Source organism: Talpa europaea, assembly GCF_964194135.1.
Source record: "Talpa europaea genome assembly, chromosome: 5".
Classification (NCBI taxonomy): Eukaryota; Metazoa; Chordata; class Mammalia; order Eulipotyphla; family Talpidae; genus Talpa; species Talpa europaea.
This window is the reverse complement of record NC_140071.1, coordinates 21,588,202-21,606,892: the sequence shown is the minus strand read 5'-3', so window position 1 is coordinate 21,606,892 and position 18,691 is coordinate 21,588,202.

Sequence of the window (18,691 nt, the reverse complement as noted above, 5' to 3'; positions counted from 1 at the left end):
TAAAAACTTAAACATTTGGGACTACCATTTGGCAAAGCCTGTGCTCCAAAGGCCAAAGTCAAGGCTGAAATCTGGCTCCCCTGTGTCCTTTTACAGTTTGGTATCCTTGAATGCTGTAGGTAAAATGGTTTTCCATCATTCTGGCCAGTGGGCACTAAGGTGCCAGATTCTCTGAAGAGAGCATTGTCCTGATAAAGCAGAAATGGACTGGGTGTTTTAAATGTGGCACATAAGAGAAGATGGAGGTAATGTTTTGTTTTGGTTTGGTATTTTCCCCTCGACTTGTTTTACTTTTCAGGCCAGATTATTTGGACATTGAAAGTTATGTTTTTACACTTTTGTGGCATTTTGACTGCTATTCGAGAGCCAGAAAAACTAAAATATAAATAAATCCAGGCAGGCTCTTATAAGCAGTTAAATTAGTCCTATATTAAGATGCTTTTTCATTTGTAAGTAATTACTTGAGTTGAAACTTAGTTTACCAGACTTGCCTACTTTGGAAGATTTTTAAGACAAAAAAATTCAAGTTTCCTCCCATATCAAAATTAGCCACATAATGTGAGGAAAGGGAAGACTTTTTCCAGGTCTCTACAGAGTAAGCATAGTAAAAAACGAGAGCTAATACCTAACATTTCACAGACAAGTTGATCACAATTGCTCCACATTTAGTCGAAATAAAGCTTTTCCCACTGTTTTCTAATAGCTTTAAAAAAGTGGGGAGAGTAAGATGAATAATTCAATCTTTTATAAAAGGAAATTAAGTGATAAAGAACACTACTGCCCTTGCACCCATTATTATTTTTTTTTCCACTTCATCCATTGCACTTGACAATTAAGTTACTATCAGTCAAGCTCAAAAAATGTCAGGCTCATACTATGTCCTAAGCAAGTATTTGTTAAATTAAAAGAAAAATTGAACAAGCTTAGAGAGGAGAAAAATGGGAATGGAGAACACAAAAGAAGAGAAGCAAGCAGAGGAAAATTGTGGAAAGAATTCTGAAATGGTTAGAGAGAATAAAATTAAATTAAATTTTGCCAGAACCTATATAACATTTTCATCATCTCTGTTGGTGTTTCCCTTCTTTGTTAAACTAGCATCTCTACAAGATTCTTTGTTATTAATGATATTAATTTTAAACATGCCTTCAATGTTACTTTCACAGACTTGAAATCTGAAAAGGTTTGCAACTTTAATTCACAATTCTCATTGTGAATTTGTCAATTATAAAAATAGGGGCCACCGGGGTGGCCTAGGGGCTAAGTCTCTGTGCTATCACCACTATAGCCTCAGTTCAATCCCTGGCCAGGGAATTAACCCACACATGGCGCAGCATACCTCACCTGTCTCCCCCGCTGCTCCCCTCAGCAGTGTATTTCAGTCAATCCGCCTGTTCTGCTCCCTACTCTGTCTCTGGTGAAGCCTCTCACCCCACAAACCTCTGGCCTACACCCCAGTTCTTCTATGCAAAAATGAAATAAATAAAATAAATTCCAGAAGAAATATGTCTAATTAGATTACTATAAAAAATTATAAAAATAGGGGTCTCCCCAGTGGCACAGTGGGTTGAACACAGTGCTGTGAAGCCATCCGTAGCCTTTGCAGCGCCAGTTCGATTCCCGGCTGACCAGGGAGATACACACATGGCATGGCAGACTTCTCCTGTTTCGCCCTCTGCTCCCCTCAGCAGTGTTTTCAGTCTGTCTCCCTGTTCTGCTCCCTGCCCCGCTCTGTCTCTGGTGAATCCTCTCACCCTCCCACGCATCTGGTCTGTACCCCAGTTCTTGTATAAATAAATAGATCTTAAAAAATTATAAAAATATCAGACCCTCTATATAGAGTAAGTCATGAATATCCTAATGCAATCATTGGTTTTGGAAAACAAAAAGTAGAGAATAATCTTAAATGGGAACTAATATTTTACCTAGTTATTAAAGCTTATTGAAAGTTTCATTATGAAGAATTTTTTTCATTTCCTTATATAGCCTATAAATTCAGGGACTTTGGGATAATGAATATTCTGGTAGCAAGGATCTCTTCCATACAAGTGAGTGTTCAACCATGAAAAATGAAATCACTCGAAGTAGCACAAGAGAAAGAGGTGCTGTACAGGAATCATCACTGGAAGAGCAAGCAGTGAATGCACATTAGGCAAACTAAAGAAAATTATGAAGGACTAGAATTGCTTGAAGCTACCACTGGTGCCCAGAGCTACTGTACCAAAGAAGATAGTCCTCAGAGCTTGCTCAGGAGCCATATACTGCATGGCCACTGCCTGCCAACTCTTCCACCCTAGACTGACCAAGAATAATACACTCTTCTCGCCCACCTTTCAAGTTTCAAATCAGTACATATTGAATTTAATCTACCCCAGCACTCTATTAGTTAAGGACTTGGAGAAATATAGTTTTTCTAATACATGGAACACATGAAAAATCTGAGAAAGACAGAAATGGGACTGATTAGTAAAGGACATTATCCAGAATACATACATACATACATACATACATACATACATACAATCCTAACAGGATATTTTGCAGATATCAACAGGTTGATTCTAAAATTGATTTGGAAAGGCAAAGGAAATAAAATAGCCAAAATAATTTTGAAAAAGCAGAAAAATATTAGAGGGTGTACAGTACTGGTTTTCAAAACTTACTATAAAATTATAGTTGTTATAGTTAACGAAGCAGTGTGGTTCTGGAGAGTGAACTGATGGTACATCAATTAAATAGAATAGGGAGTCCTGACATGGATCCACATATACTTGGACAGGTCAATTCAACAATGGTGCAAATTCCATGGAAGGAGGACAATCTTTTCAACAAATGGTGCTGGAATAATTGAACCTCCAAATATTAAGAAAAAAGTATCACGACCTATGTTTTTTACAATATAGAAAATTTTTGTCAAAATGGACCATAAAACTAAATGCAAAATCTAAAACTGTAAAACTTCTAGACTAAAATACAGTAACCTTGGATTAAGCTAAAAGCACAATCAAAAATAGTTTATATATCACATTTCATTGAAATAAAAAACTTACTCTTTGAAAGACAATATTAAGAAAACAAAACTGAAAACATTGCAATTGACTGGGAGGAAATATTTGATAATGTATATTTGATAAAGGACTTGTGTTCAGGTTATATGAAGAATTCAAAATAAGAAAACAACCCAGTTTTCTAAATGAGCAAATATAACATATGTTCATAGTCAAATATTTGGAAATCACAGACAAGAGAAATAGAAAACAGAATTATTCTATAATCCTACCACAGATAATTATTGTTAAATAAGATTTTAAAGTTTTTATGAATAAATACAGCATTTATATTCTATTTTTATACCATTTCATAATCTTTTTTACTCTACAGTATATGCAACTTTTGATATCTGCAAACCTAACTCTAACCATACTTCAGTTTTTTCTTTATCTTGTTATGTCTTCACTGATAAAACATTAAATTCTACCAAAAATAATGTACATGTTAATAGATTTTGCTTTTATATGTGGAAAAATTACAAATTCACTCTATAAAGTCCATGCATTTTGTATTTCTACAGCAGAAACCCAACAAATAGAGTTGTTGGAGATTTCAAGAATGAAGTTGTCCAGGCAGAGCCAGTGCCCCTAGTCAAGGGACAAGCAGGATGTGAATCTGTAGAACACACAGCTTTACCAAGATTTAGCTGCTAAATTCAAGAAATGGAAGGAGTTCTAGATAAGCAAGAAGTACAAACTTCTTGCTGTTAAAATTTTTATGACTGTCATGGACACAGGGGACATGGAGGCATTTGAGCCTTTTATTTCCCATCTCTAACCTACAACACACATAGACCTTTGTTTTCAGAAACCTCTTAGTGAGAGGCCCTCAGTGCTTTTGTTTTTTCCAGCGAGTGCTGCTTCTTCTCACATACCATCTCCACAAGAAGCTCATACCATTCAAGTTTTTCCAAACCCCAAATTATCTTTGTGATTCTTTGAAACTCGCTGGCCTACCACAGTGCAAGTTTCATTAGGTGTTTAACAAAAGATTTGTTGGTTCTTTTTAAATTGAAATGGTTCTGTTCTTTTTACCTCAAGGGATCATTTAGAAGACAAACAGAAACATATAATAATTAGATATGATTGAAGCTAGCTGATTTGCATGGAAATGAAACAGAGCCTCCAATGTGTTTTGTTTCATGTAAACTTCAAAGACACTTAAGCAATTGCTCTGCATCCCCTCCTTGTGACCCTACTTCTCCCCACCTTCACATTCAACACCGTGCCCCCTTTTTTAATTAGCTGTGGGTGAAGTTAGATGGAAGCACTCAGCGACTCCAGCTCTGTCACCTCCCATATCAGTTGCCAAGGGAACCATCTCACTGAGTCAACAATAAAAACTCATCAAATGTGTTGTTTTTGTCTTTTTCCTGATGAGAGTCACTGAAATGTCCTCTTGCATCAGAGCACGAGTGTCAAAGCCAATCTTTATTCCCAGTTCTTCTCAAACGACCTGAAAACAACCTTGATTGATAGTAAGGGATGAAGGAGGGGAGTTTGACAAGCCAGAGTTGTGAAAGTCAGCTGAGATCAGTGCCATAGAAACTACATGCTTTAGTTCTTCAGAAGGAAAAAAAAATTAAATATATTGATAGAATTTTGACTATGTGTGTTTTTTTATCAGAGTGAGTAGATGGATTTGTATTTTATTCTGACCAGTGTTTTGATATTTCACTGTGGCAAATTATGAGCCTGCCTGCAAAGGAGGGCGGAAGGACCCTTTATTTCCTTCTACAGTATCTTTTCCACTGGCAGAGGTATAACTGTCAATTAAAATATAGGATTGCTCACCAGCAGTTGCTGCCAACCTGTGAAAGGTCTTTTCCACTGTTGCAGTTTCCAGCCAACTTGCTGTCTGGAAACACCTAGAGGCTGGTTAGGAGTCTCTGTAGCCTTTCCATGCAATACACCCTTCCTTCACCTGGATTGAGTTGCAAACTATACAGTTCCATGAAAATAAGAATAAAGGTTCTTAAAGAGAAATGAAGGGCCACCCTTGTGAGTATTTGGGTGAGAGAAAAATTGCTCTGTCTACCCAACCCAATCTCAATCCTTTATGTGGAAAATATGAAAGTAAAATGGGTGTTGTGGGCAACTGTCATTGGGGAAAATGAAGATGAAGTTCCATGAGAGCCCAACTGAACTAAGTCAGACAAAGAGCAGGATATGGAATGGGAACAGTCAACCCACTCTTTTTGTCTAGGTTTTTATCTGGTAGAGGAATTGGTTTGATTATTTTTGTTGTATTTTCTTTGTACTAGGTGAGCTACCTCTTTCTTTCTGAGTTACTGCCCAGTTTCTCCACTGTGATTGTTTCTCAAGTTGTAACCATATATCATCAGCATTTATTATCAGCATCACCTGAGGCTCTTAAAATCACCTGACTGCAGTGTCCTAGGCTGGCCCCCAGTTCTGTTAATCAGTCTCTGAAACCACATGCTTAACCGTTACCCACAAGGGAGTCTTATTTATATGACTCATCAAGACAAATGGACCCACATCTACACACTACCTGTGGTAGCAGCAAAAAGACCATCCTAAAGGGAAGGGTACACAGAATGTGAATTTTTAGAACACAAATTCTAGATCTAGATGAACATTTGGTGATCCTTGATATACCTAAAGTTATTTGATAATTTGTGTGTGTATGTGTATGTGTGTGTTTACATACATCTGGTGAAGGGCTTTAGATTTTAATCAGATTCTCAAGGGAATCCATGATGCACTCCAAAATGGTAAGAGCCACTTGATCATGGAGGGTGCCAGCTGACATCAGGAATAATGGCACATAAGCCCTGAATAAAATGTCTTGAATAACCTCCTCACCCTCTCCTGTTCTTCCTCTGCAATGCCTCCACTCAACTTGGACATTGGAATTGTCTAGAATGATTCAAACCTGTTACTAAAGATATTTGGTTTATAAGCAAACACAATACAGTGAGGATTTCGTTTTTGATCTAAATGACTGCATCAAATCAGGGAAGAACAGGTTAACTTTGTCTTCTGCCCACATTGCAAAAACAAAACCAGTGTTGATGCAGTCATTCCACTTCTCCAAAAACTAAAGTGGTTTCAGAGAAATCCCTCACCACTTTGAAGAGCGAACGATTAGAACACTTATGATTAATGAAATCAGATTAATTGGGCCAGAGTGTGGTGTGAGAGTGTGCTCCTTAATGAAGATGGCTGTGCAAAGTGGATGCACAAGGCACTCTTTCTGAACAGGGTGGAGGACGAGGGTCATGCTTCTCCACATGTGATTAGAAAACTACATGAACAGGGGTTATCTTGGGAAGCTGATTCCCTGTACCCACTTAGACATGAAGAATCAGAATCACCGGTGTTGGACCCAAGAATTAACTAACAAGGAAAGTTAGAACAACAGAAAAGATCAGGACTGAAACACTCTACAACTTGACAGTTCTCTAGGACTGAGAAGGCAGCGCTACAGGACTTGGAAGCACAAGTACATCATTGGTAAATAGCAGCAGGGGACCAGTCTCTCCACACAGGGAATTTACAATACTGTCCAGATATTTATTTCAGAAGACTGAGAATTGGAAAGCAATTGCATAATCATAAAAATTCTGTCCTGGACACAATTAAGAAGCACACTAGTCTATTGCATTTTATGGATATCCTAAAATTTTATTAGTCAACATTTGAAGCCTCTCAATGAATGTCTCCTTCTTTTAAACTAAAGGGATCAAGCTAAGTATGAAAGGATGATTTGTTTTTCTCTCCTTCGCCTCCCACCAGCTTTCCTGCTCAATTAGTTATTGATTGTGTTCAAAATAGCAGGTTTAAAAACTGTACCATTCTCACCACCATCTCACCTTCTCCTTTTCAGAATTCTGTATTCTTAACCCTAAAATAATCAATTCTGGTTTCTTTGAGAATGAAGATTTTTTATTTCCCTCATTCCATAAAAATGTAATATTTGAAATACATCAAGTACTATGTCTTTCCCTACTCTGCTTCCAAAGCAACCTTTTGTAAAACTTAAGGGTTTTAGACACATCCTAAAATAATGTTAAAAATATAGTGAAGAGGGGGGCGGAGCAACATGGCGGCGAGGAGACGCTGCGAGTAAGATCTCCCATTAAAAAAAAAAGTTAATAGGGAGGAAAAGCGGCAGGTCCCAGTGAGAACTGGGACACTGAAGATAAATAGGTGACTCCAGCAAACTGCCCGAAGAAGAAAGTTGCCATAAAAGAGGACCAGAAGGGAGGAAAGCACAGAACCCTGCTCCCCTCCCCCGCCCACAAAGTCGGCACTCTCTGACCGGCAGAGAGGAGGGAAAAAAAAAAAAAAAAAAACAACTAAAACGACCAACAAGAACAAACTACGCAGCAAGCGGGACTGAGAGTGGAAAGGAAATATTGCAGCCACCACACCCCGTGAACGGGAGCTGTGGAGAATCCTGCAGGATCCACCGCGGAGGTGAGCTCCAGGCGCATTAAAGAGAGCCCCGCCCCCCAGGAGGAGGCCAGCACCAGCACACAGCCCCGGGCCGCCCGGTAAGCTTGCGCGGAAAAGCGGCAGGCTGGAAAAGCAGATGCGGATCGGGATTGCGCGGAAAAAGCGGCGTGGATCGGAATCGGGATCGCGCGGAAAAGCAGTGCGGTTGAAAAGCAAACGCGGATCCGGATCATAGCTGCTCAGGTCCCCGCGCCTGTGACCTAGGCTTGCGGGGAGACGCGCGGAGGCCCTCACTGAGTGAGCAGGAACCAGGCGCCCAGGCACGGGAGCGGGATTCAAAAGGTGCCATTCCTGCGCCACTGAACTGGGCTACAGCCCTCGTCCTGGAACTGAGGGCTTTGGAACTGAGACCCGGGGCACGAAATTAGGGGCGTGAGTTCCCCAAGACGGTGGGGCACAAGGCAGACACAGCACCCCAAAGCCGTTGAGGTTTACCCTACCATTCCCGCTCTGTTCCCTGTCCCACGGGGTGGAAAATCAGCTCCCCAAGGGCTCTGGGAGAGATCTCTGGTGCCACCTAGTGACTTGAAGCCAGCATAAGCTCCTGGAGGAGCCAGTGGCCATCTGGGGAGTTAGCCCACGCCGGGCCCCTTCCGACCAGTAGTCTGAGCCCACAGGGGGAGCGAGCACCCACAGCCGGGGCAGACCAGGCATGCAGAAGAGTGTGCCTGAGACCGGACGCGAAGGGAGTGTGTCCCACATTACCATTTTAGAACAGGGACATTTCTTCAGTAAAGACTACCTGCAGAAGGCTTCCTCAGGAGCCAGAGGTGAGCGGGGGAAGTTCGCCCACGCCAGACACCCTCTGGCCTGCAGTCCAAGCCCAGAGGGGGGGCAGGAACCCACCGCCGGGGCAGGCGCACAAGGGAGTGTGTCCCCACATCGGCATTTTAGAACAGGGACCTTTCTCCAGTAAAGACTGCTTGAAACTGACATATGGCTCCTGGAGGAACCAGAGGGGAGCAGAGAAGCTCACCCAAGATGCCGGCCAGTCCCAACAACACAGTGTCCCAACGCATACGGCAAATTAGAAAACAGACAGTAGGGAGTAGAAGAACCACACGCAACCTAGCAACTCCCCAGGGAAAAAGCACACCACAAAAAGAAAACCAGCCCCCAGATTGCAATGACAGTAACTTGGAAGAACTTCTGAGCCTTCCAGAAAGAGAATTTAAAATTGCCGTGATTAAAAAACTGACAGAAGTCATAAAGGAAAACAATGATAAGGGAAATATAATCAACGATCAGAAGAATGCAATTGAGTCCCTAAAGGGGGAAAACAATGGTCAGAAGAATGAAATTGAGTCCCTAAAGAGGGAAGTAAAAGAAATGCAGGAGATCAAAGAATTAATGGAAGAACTAAAGAATTCTGGGAAAAGCAATGAAAGCAGAATAGATGAAATGGAAGAATGAATAAGGACTCTTGAAGACACAGAAATAAAAAGAACCAAAACAGAAAAGGAAAGAGAAGTACGAAGGAAAAAGAACGAAGAAAGACTTCGGGAACTATCTGACTCCATGAGGAAAGGAAATATAAGAGTTATAGGAATACCAGAAGGAGAGGAGAGAGATGTAGGAACAGAGAAAATATTCAAAGAGATAATTGAAGAGAACTTCCCAAATGTGAAGAAGGAGCTGAAAATTGATATACAAGAAGCAAGAAGAACACCAAACTTCCATGACGAAATGAAAAATACAGCAAGACACATAATAGTAAAGCTCCCAAGAATCCAGGACAAGGAAAAAATAATGAAGCTGGCAAGAGGGAAGAAACAGATAACATTCAAAGGAAAGCCAATCAGGCTGACATCAGACTTCTCCGAAGAAACACTACGGGCAAGGAGAGAGTGGAGGGACATAGTCAACAGACTCCAAGAAAACAGATGCCAACCAAGAATACTCTATCCTGCAAAGCTCTCCTTCCTCTTTGAAGAATGAATATGGACCTTCCCAGACAAACAGAAACTCCGGAATTTCATTACAACAAAACCCCCACTCCAAAAAATACTACAAGGAGTCCTAAAGCCAGAACCTCAGAGGGACGAATAACAATGAAAGAAGGCCAAAAAAAAAAAAAAGTTATTAAAAGAATAAATAAACAAAATCAAAGGAAAGACAATCACAATGGCAAATACAGATGTTAACATATCAATATTAACTCTAAATGTAAATGGACTAAACTCTTCAATAAAAAGACACAGAGTTGCAGCCTGGATTAAGAAACAAAACCCAACCTTTTGCTGTCTCCAGGAAACACATTTAGCTACAAAAGATAAAAATAGACTCAAAGTTAAAGGATGGAAAACAATCCTACAAGCAAATGGACCATAAAAGAAAGCAGGAACAGCTATACTTATATCAGATAAAACAGATTTCAAACTCAAAAAGATAAAAAGAGACCCCAATGGTCACTACATTATGATCAAGGGGACAATACTTCAAGAAGAAATAACACTCATTAACATATACTCACCAAACGAAGGAGCACCAAAATATATCAGACAACTGTTGTCCTCTCTGAAAACAGACATCAGAGAAAACACATACGTAGTGGGAGACTTCAACACACCACTATCAACAATGGATAGATCAACAAGACAAAAAATAAGTAAAGAAACCAAAGGTCTAAATAAGGACCTAGAGCAATTGGGCTTAACAGACATCTATAGAACACTAAACCCCAAAAAAACAGAGTACACATTTTTCTCAAGCGCACACGGATCATTCTCCAGGATCGATCACATACTGGGGCACAAGACAAACATCAACAGATACACCAAGATTGAAATCATATCAACCATCTTTTCTGACCATGAAGGCATCAAACTAGAAATAAACCATAAAAAGAAGGCAAGGAACTTTCCTACCTCATGGAGATTAAAAACCACACTACTGGAAGACCACTGGACTAATAAGGAGATCAAAGAAGAAATTAAAAAATTCTTTGAATTGAATGACAAGGAGGACACCAATATCCTAAATGTATGGGATGCAGCAAAAGCAGAAATAAGAGGAAAATATATAGCAATAGAAGCTCACATCAAGAAACAAGAAAGAACTCAAAGAAACAACCTAATCTCGAAGCTCAAAGATCTAGAAAAAGAACAACAAAAAACCCCAAAACCAGTAGAAGAAAAGAAATAATAAAAACCAAAGCAGAAATAAATGAAATTGAAACTAAAAAAACAATCCAAAAGATCAATGAAACCAAGAGCTGGTTCTTTGAAAAAATCAATAAAATAGAGAAACCCCTAGCCAGGCTCACAAAGGAAAAAAGGGAGAAAGCACAAATAAACAGGATCATCAATGAAAGAGGAGAAATCACAACGGACACAGCAGAAATCAAAAGAATAATCAGTAACTACTATGAATAGTTATATGGAAACAAGTTCAACAATTTAGAGGAGATGGACAAATTCCTACAACTCTACAATCACCCAAAGCTAGATAAAGAAGAAATAGAACACCTAAACGGATCAATTACAAGCAGCGAAATTGAAATGGTAATCAAAAACCTCCCCAAAAACAAAAGCCCAGGACTTGATGGATTTACAAATGAATTCTACCAAACATTCAAAGACAAATTAGTGCCTATCCTTCACAAACTCTTCCAAAAAATTGAGAAGGAAGGGACAATACCAAACACGTTCTATGAAGCCAACATTACACTAATACCAAAACCAAATAAGGACAACACAAAAAAGGAAAACTACAGGCCAATCTCCCTAATGAACACTGATGCAAAAATCCTCAATAAAATTTTAGCTATCAGAATCCAACAATGTATCCATAAGATAATTCACCACGACCAAGTAGGATTCATTCCAGGGACACAGGGATGGTTTAACATCCGAAAATCAATCAACGTTATCCAACACATCAACAAAAAGAAATATAAAAACCATACGATAATATCAATAGATGCTGAGAAAGCTTTCGACAAAGTGCAACACCCATTCATGATGAAAGCCCTTGAAATTCTTGGGATACAAGGAACATACCTCAACATCATAAAGGCCATCTATGACAAGCCAACAGCCAGTATCATCCTCAATGGTGAAAAGCTGAAAGCAATTCCATTAAGATCTGGAACAAGACAAGGATGTCCACTCTCACTACTGCTTTTCAATATAATACTGGAAGTCCTAGCCAGAGCAATAAGACAAGAGAAAGACATCCAAGGAATCCAAATAGGAAAAGAAGAAGTCAAACTATCACTATTCGCAGATGATATGACAATATACATAGAGAACCCCAAAAACTCCACAGAAAAACTAATTCAACTAATCAATCAGTTCAGTAAAGTGGCAGGATACAAAATCAACACGCAAAAGTCAGTAGCCTTCCTATACACAAACAATAAATCTGAAGAAGAAGAAATCAAAAAGACCATCCCTTTTTTATTGAAACAAAAAAAATCAAATATTTGGGAATAAATCTAACAAAAGAGGTAAAGGACCTATACAAAGAAAACTATAAAACACTGTTAAAAGAAATAGAAGAAGACACAAAGAATTGGAAAGACATCCCCTGCTCATGGATTGGAAGAATAAACATTATTAAAATGGCCATCCTTCCAAAAGCAATATACAGATTCAATGCTATTCCAATCAAAATTTCAATGTCATTCTTCAAAGAAATAGAACAATTATTGATGAAATTCATATGGAATCACAAAAAACCCCGAATAGCCAAAGCTGTCCTGAAAAAAAAAGAAGGGAATGGAGGCATCACACTCCCAGACTTCAAACTCTACTACAAAGCCATAATCATCAAAACGGCATGGTATTGGAACAAGAACAGACATACAGACCAATGGAATCGAATAGAAAATCCAGAAATAAACCCACAGATTTATGGTCAACTAATCTTTGACAAAGGATCAAAGACTATGCATTGGAGCAAAGAAAGTGTGTTCAATAAATGGTGCTGGGAAAACTGGGTCGCTACATGCAAAAGAATGAAGCTTGACCACTACCTCACACCATACACAAAAATCAACTCAAAATGGATTAAAGAACTAGACATAAGACCTGAAACCATAAAATATATAGAAGGAAATATAGGCAAAACACTACGTGATTTGCACATCAAAGACATCTTTACAGACACATCACCCAAAGCAGTGATAGTGAAGGCAAAGATAAACAGCTGGGACTACATCAAATTAAAGAGGTTTTGCACAGCAAAAGAGACAATAACAAAAACAAAGAGAAACCCCACCAACTGGGAGAACATTTTTGCACCCAACACTAATGATAAAGGACTGATCACAAAAATCTGCAAAGAGCTGATGAGACTCAACAACAACAAAGAAAATAATCCAGTCAAAAAATGGGCAGAAGAGCTAAAAAGAAACTTCTCTGAAGAGGAAATGCAAATGGCCAACAGGCATATGAAAAAATGTTCAACATCACTTGTCATCAGGGAAATGCAAATCAAAACTACCATGAGATACCATCTTACACCAGTGAGAATGGCACATATTAAAAAAACTAGCAACAACAAATGTTGGCGAGAGTGTGGAGAAAAAGGAACTCTTCTGCACTGTTGGTGGGAGTGCAAACTGGGCCAACCACTATGGAGAGCTGTGTGGAGATTTCTGGACCTACTAAACATAGAGCTTCCACATGATCCAGCAATTCCACTCCTAGGTATCTACCCAAAGGACACAGAAACATCCATTCCAAAGAACACCTGCACCCCTATGTTTATAGCAGCACTGTTTACAATAGCTAAGCTTTGGAAACAACCCAAATGCCCAAAAATAGATGACTGGATTAAGAAGATGTGGTACATATATACCATGGAATATTACTCAGCATTCAAAAAAGATAAACACATGCAATTTGCAGCAACATGGATGGCGCTAGAAGGGATCATGCTCAGCGAAATAAGCCAGAAAGAAAAAGAAAAATACCGGATGGTCTCACTCATAGCAGGAATCTAGAAAACTTAAATAAGGGACCAGGAAAATGAATAACTATAAGAAAGTGAAAATCAAAATCAACAAAAAACTATGAACCAGAGACACTTTTAGGGGGGGCGGGGGCGGGAGGGGAGGGATTGGGGTCAGAATGGGGGGGCTGCAATTGCATGGGGAATATAAAAATAAAATTTATTATTTAAAAAAAAATATATAGTGAAGAGGCCTCCCCAGTGGCACAGCGTTTGAGCGCTGGGTTGCGAAGCTGCCCGCAGCCTCTGCAGCGCCAGTTCGATCCCCGGCTGCTCCCCAGCCACCAGAGGATGGTCCCACATGGCACGCAGACCTCTCCTGTCGCCCGCTGCTCCCCTCAGCAGTGTCCTTTGTCAGTCTGCCTGTTGTGCTCCCTGCTCTGGCTCTGGTGCATTCTCTCACCCTCCCGCGCTTCTGACTGTATCCAGTGCTTGTATAAATAAATAAATAAATAAATAAATAAATAAATAAATAAATAAATAAATAAATCTTTAAAAAAAAAATATATATATATATAGTGAAGATAAGTGGCATGTAGAATACCTCATATATGCCAGGTTCTCTGCTAGGTAATTTTGCACATATCACATTTAATATCCCAGTAACCCCACACATTAGAGATGACGTCTATCTTTCACAGAGACAGCAGTGGCTCAGAGGTCTTACAAGTTCCCAAATAGTACCTGGATGGCAAATGGTACAGCTAAGCCATGAAGACCAGGTTTGTCTGATTCTCTTTGCTGTTCTTTCACAACAACACTTTGTTTTACAGCTAAACAATGATAAATTATGAAAATGAAATTAATACCTTTATTGTAGGAGCTGATGCAAAATATAAATGTTTGTGAATTTCTTAATCAAATTTTAGTTTTAGAGAAGTTTTGGGTTTAGAGAAAAACTACAGAGAGTTCCCCATTCCTCCTTCTGTTGCCTTCCCCCAATACACAGTCTCTCCAGTTATTCAGTTTCTAATAGTGAGGTGCATTTATTATGAGCTGATATTGATACACTACTGGTAACTAAAGTCTTTAGTTTCCTTTAGCATTCATGCCATGTTGTAGAAAGTTATGACAAATTCAGAATGTCATATACCCACCATTACAGTATATATTATACATATATACTGCCCTAAAAATGCCCCTGTGCTCCATCTTTTCATCCCTCCCTCCTTCTGAGTCTCTTTGATATGGTAATAGGCAGTTAAGGTTCTTCCATGTCTTTTCATAGCTTGATTGCTCACTTTTTTGCATCAGTAAACAATGCTCCACTGTATAGTGGTATGATACAGTTTATTTATCTATCCATTCATTTATTAAAAGATTACTTGGTTGCTTCTAATGTGGGCCAATTATAAATAAAGTTGTTATAAACAATCACGCGCAGGTTTTTGAGTCAGCATAACTGATTGGCTACATTAGGATCCACAACTGCTGACTGCTTTAAAGAACTCTACTCACCTTTGACCAAAATGTGCAAGTCAGTTAAACTAATGCTAAACCACAAGAAGACATGCAACAACTCATACAGAAGAGCCAGAAAGTGCAGACAATGAGAAAAGCCAAGGAAAAAATACTGCCGATGATTTAAAAATAGGTACAAATAGCAGTAAATGGAAGAAACATCAGTCAAGGGAGGAACTATGTGGACGCCCAAGACTCCTGTGCAGCTGCTCTGGTCTTTTATCAAAACATGAGCCAATAAAATAACTTGGGAAGCTATTCTTGACTTTAAATAGGGAATACAATTCCCTTGCAATTTATGGGGATGCTCAGGATTGATTAACACTGCTGGGGAATCTGAAATAGTTTAAAGCCTGCCTAAAAATTCCAGATGCTAAAATTGGCACACATGCCTACAAATCAGAAGCATTATGCTCAACGTGAAAAGCAAACATATATGAGTTGTTTTTGTTCATCTTTGTATAATTCATAATTTTAAGTCTTTTGCACAGCTACTGGATTATTTTATATTGAAAATTAGATGGGGCATTACTTCTACTTTTCATTTTTTTTAATTTTTATTTAAAATATGAATCTAGTTTGTAAGTAAAAAGAGACTTAATTTTCTGAGTGCTGACTGCTGGCAAATCCTGTAATATACAGAGGATGAAGGAGAATCTGAGACCCTTAAAGTATTAGGGAAAGAGACAGTATTGCAATGTAATGGGCTTAGGGCCCTTTTTTTACATTTACATCCTATTTCTCATTAGGAAAATTTATCTTCTCCTTCCCTTTAATGTATGAAATAAGAAGAGAGCTCCATGGTTAGAATGAATAAAATGATGAGTGCATTTTTATTTTGCAAAGGTTACCAAGTGGAAATAAGCAGCATGGCTATCACACAGGTTCTATTGCCCCAACAAAATGTGCAGATTACAGAAGGTTTCAGAAGCCAGCTACACAGCACTGAAATTCCTACATTGTAACACACTCAGGAAATTGTTTCCCAAAAATACAGCATAGTTATTCCTTAATAAGTACATATTCTTTTACTTTCATTCTTTCTTGCTTCCTAAAAAGATCAGTGGCTTTCGTGAACTCCCAGGTTCAAATTCTGTCCCTACCATTTACTAGCAATATAAACTTCCTAACTTCTATTTTCTTAATCTGCTAAATAAGGGTAATAACACTGCCTGGCTGTGTGGTTATGAATCTTAAATAAGAAATGTGTCTAGCACAACAGCTGGCACTCAATAAATATTAGTTTTCCTTTCCACTGGATTATAACAATTTGTTTTATCACTTCTTCAGCACAAATCTTCTCAAATAAATTTCCTTATTTTCAACCATCATCCTTTTTATAAAATTGAAAAATATTGGAGCTAACATCATCTTAAAGATTACTCTCTAATTACAGATAAGGAAACAAGTTCAGTGGGATAAAATGATCTGTTCAAGGTCACATCAGTGGAGAGAGGGAGAATTTTAGCATCATATAGTTCTTGAGTTAATGTTTATTCCCATATTTTTGTGCTTCCCTACAGATAGTTTTCTAATTCAGAAAAGATTAAAAACAATTCAGCCTTAAAGAAGTAGCATATTGAGAATTTGGGCTTTCATTTTTGCATTATATTTTTGTTGGTCTGTCTATTTGTATTGGAAAGTATGAGAAGCTAGTTCAGAAACCATTTTTAGACTCCAGAGGTAACACTGCTGACTCAGAATCAAGTTCCTTTTTCACAGCAGCAGATTTCTGGAATGCCAAATATCTTTTCTTCCCGTTGATACCTGACTATTTGTTTTTTGATCTCAAAGAAAGAAATAATTTCATAAGAAGAATTCTGTCTCAAAAACTAATAAAGAAGTCAAGCTTCCGAAACAATGACAGGGTGGGAGACACTGCAAAGCTATTACTTATCCAAATCCATTAAAATGGCATTTCTTTTAACTAACAAATGGGTAAGAAAACTCCTTAGTCACTAGGAATTGAATATTCAGACTACCACTACATACACCTAACAAAAAACATATTCTCAAGCACTGTGGTAATGTTGTGGACAATAATAGAAGATTCCATCTTGGCCTGGATTCAAGAGTTTCTTTGTTGACATGCCAGAGTATCTTATCAGTAGCTTTAGCCATTAAGCTTCTCACAGTGCGAATGTCCCATGGGGGAGGCGGGAAGAACAAAAACAACAATAAAAAGAGTATGATGAACACAACAAAGCAAAACAAGACAATTACAAATCAGAGACATGCTGCAGGGGAGGAGGAGGGAGAGGGATCATACGAAGAGAGGGAGGAGCACAGGGGACTGTGGTGATGGTGCTTGGGTGCCTTGGGGAAGGAAATTTTATGGGGACTCAACCTGAGGGGTTGGGGGGAAGCAAATACTGTTTAAAAAAATAAAAAATTAAGGAAAAAAAAAGAGTACGATAAAGTTCTGGAATAAAACCTTCAGTGAAAGGTTTTAAAAATCATGTAGGATTTCTCTGTCCCTAATACCTTCGCCTTGCTTGTAACCATTACCAGTTCTCTCCAGACTAGTGAACAGTAAAAGATGACCTGGGTTTCAGAAGGGCATCCCAGGATCTAGTAAATTCCAAAAACTAATTTAAAAGCCTGGGGATAAAACACTTGAACATGGGGTCTCCCTAGTGGCACAAGCATTTAAGCACAGTACTGTGAAGGTATCCACAGCCAATGCAGCATGAGTTCGATCCCCAGCCAGGGAGCTGCCCACAGACCTCTCCTGTTTCGCCTGCTGCTCCCCTCAGCAATGAATTTCAGTCACTCGTCCTATTGTGCTCCCCACTCTGTCTCTGGTGAATCCTCTCACCACCCACACCTCTAGCCTGTATCCCAGTTCTTGTATGCATAAATAAATAAATCTTTTTTAAAAAGAACACTTGAACATGGTCATTCCTGTGCCTGTCTCCCCTCCACACATGTACACACAAACTCTTTCTTTCATCATCTTCACATTTGACAAACAAACTTGTCCACCCAGGCTAAACACTCATCTCTTATTAAACAGCATCCCTTCCAGCCAAAATCACGGTTTCCAGCTGTCTTCTCTGAAGGGGTGTTACCCAATATTGGACTAATCATGCTTCCGACCAAATTGGTCCATGTTATCATCGCAATATTTGCACATAGTGTTCTTTCTTTCCCTCATCCTCCATTTGGTTTTTAAACTCTCAGAGTCACTTAATTATGTGAAACTACTGTGGTTCAGTCATAAAATCAATCAGCATGTGATAGTTGCCGTTTCAAGGCATTATTGGCTAGAGAGACAAATTATTAGGAAAATTGGGGCAGGAGAAAGTGAGCATTTTTAGCAAGTGAAGATAGGCTAAAATGTACGTGCAGATAACCCTTTGTCTAGCATATGACACAGTGCTATTCCCCCCTATTTGGGGCCCCAGCCTAAGCACACTCAATGACCCCTGCCAGACCATCATTAATCTAGCTGAAGTTTAAATGGCTTTTCTGAGAACAGAGGCTATGAAGTATATCTTTGTATTTCCAGGACAGAGTAGGTGGAAGGCACTGCTGTGTATATTCTAAGATAACATTGATTTTAAATGCACCAATATTTTACCTACCATGAAGAAAGAAAAAAAATGCTGTTGATTAAACCAGTGTTCTTATTCCTAGTAAAAGAACTATCTGTGACTTGGACTTTTTCATTCACTTCTCATATCAAATGAAGTAAGTCCACTAAAGTAGTCCACTAAAGTAGTCACATCAAGATACTA